The sequence below is a fragment of the Canis lupus genome, chromosome 18 (assembly GCF_003254725.2).
Source record: "Canis lupus dingo isolate Sandy chromosome 18, ASM325472v2, whole genome shotgun sequence".
NCBI lineage: Eukaryota > Metazoa > Chordata > Mammalia > Carnivora > Canidae > Canis > Canis lupus.
In genome coordinates, this window is record NC_064260.1 from 16,928,524 (window position 1) to 16,930,340 (window position 1,817).

General features: G+C 46.3%; 1 long non-coding RNA gene across 1 annotated transcript; it reads left to right on the plus strand.

The window, feature by feature from the left end:
• Nucleotides 1-381: 381 nt before the first annotated feature.
• Nucleotides 382-1,581, plus strand: LOC125752943 (uncharacterized). Its single transcript, XR_007403597.1, has 2 exons — nucleotides 382-713; nucleotides 1,048-1,581. It is a non-coding gene; the product is annotated as an uncharacterized LOC125752943 (long non-coding RNA).
• Nucleotides 1,582-1,817: the final 236 nt, after the last annotated feature.

Sequence of the window (1,817 nt, forward strand, 5' to 3'; positions counted from 1 at the left end):
AGCAGATTGCTGTGCGAGGTAGCTCATACTGTTAACTCCACTTAGAAACTGACTTTGAAGCAAGGTCAAGAGAGATGCCAAATTGCATGTGCAATGAGCATCTGAGGATAGTCTTGAATTAAATCATCACACAAATCAGCCGCCTCTTTTTCCCCAGGGCTCTGGATGTCTTGCTGAAACATGAGTTTCCTGTCCTCTCATACTTCACCTCCATCTCTCCCCACTTTCCACCCTGAGCCAGCCCCAACGAGGCTCTTCAGAATTCAGGGAATAATCTTTCATCTGTTTTATCTAGTCGACAGCTATAATAGGAGTGTGGGCTGTGTGCCAACCCCAGAAATAGGGGCCAGAGGTATAAATACGGATCAGAGTATTTGTATGTGAGGAGCCCACATTCTGGTTAGGGAGACAGAAATGGAAACAAAGAGTCACAGTATAATAACTGCTTGAATAGTTCTCTGAAAGCACCAAGGTCAGAGATGACCATTCTGCTTTGGGAAGGTGGGAGATCTGCTCAAAGGTGATGATTCTCCATCTGTGTGTTGAGGGATGAGCCTGAGTGCTCAGAGGATGAAGGCAGGAAGAGAATTCTGAGCAGAAGTAGTAACGTGTGTGCAAGCTCGGACTTGTGGGCAGTTGGCGTGAAGAACATCTGGTGGATGCGAAGACTGGAGAGAGATTGTAATAGGACCATATGAATATGAAGTTTAAAGGTAAGACCTGCTTGGCTCCAGATTCGAATCTTAGAATCAGAAGGGATCTTAGTGATCATGGTGGCACAGGGCAGTCAAGGACTTGTTCACACCAGGACCAGAGCAATCCCTTCCAGGGCTAGGTCCCTTCCTTTCTCCAACCATGAACCCTAGCTGCAACCTTGCAAGTTATTTCTATAACGCTCGGAAATTGGGTGTCTGAGTTCAACCTGGAAGCCACAGTTTGGAGTTTAGATCTATGTATCTACTCATTTGTCAAGTTAGTGTGACATCAATATTTTATTTTATTTTATTTTATTTTTTTAATTTATTTTTTATTTTTTATTTATGATAGGCACACAGTGAGAGAGAGAGAGAGAGAGGCAGAGACACAGGCAGAGGGAGAAGCAGGCTCCATGCACCAGGAGCCCGACGTGGGATTCGATCCCGGGTCTCCAGGATCACGCCCTGGGCCAAAGGCAGGCGCCAAACCGCTGCGCCACCCAGGGATCCCGACATCAATATTTTAAAGAAATTGTTATCAGACATCAAAGACTGCTTACAGGAGAGTGTGTGAGTTTTCCATTGCTGCTGTAACAAATGACCATAAGCTTGGTGGTTTATACAAGTTTTTTCTTAGAGTTCTGGAGGCCAAAAGCCAAAATCCATTTCCCTGGGCTGAGGTCAAGGTATCACAGGACTGGTTCCTCCCAGAGGCTGAGTGTGTCCTTGGCAGTGGCTGCTTCCCCTTGATCTTTGCTGCTGTCATCATACTACTTTTCTCTCTTTGACCTTCTTGCCTCCCTCTTATAAGAACCCTTGTGATTACAGTTAGGGACCACCTAGATAATCCAGGCTAACCTCCCTCATTAAATCATCACACAAATCAGCCACCTCTTTTTTTTTTTTTTAAAGATTTTTTATTTATTTATTCATGAGAGACACAGAGAGAGAGAGAAGGAGAGAGAGAGGCAAAGACACAGGCAGAGGGAGAAGCAGGCTTCAAGCAGGGAGCCCGATGCAGGACCCGATCCCAGGACTCCAGGATCGCGCCCTGGGCCAAAGGCAGGCGCTAAACCGCTGAGCCACCCAGGGATCCCTCAGCCACCTCTTTTTCTCCAGAGT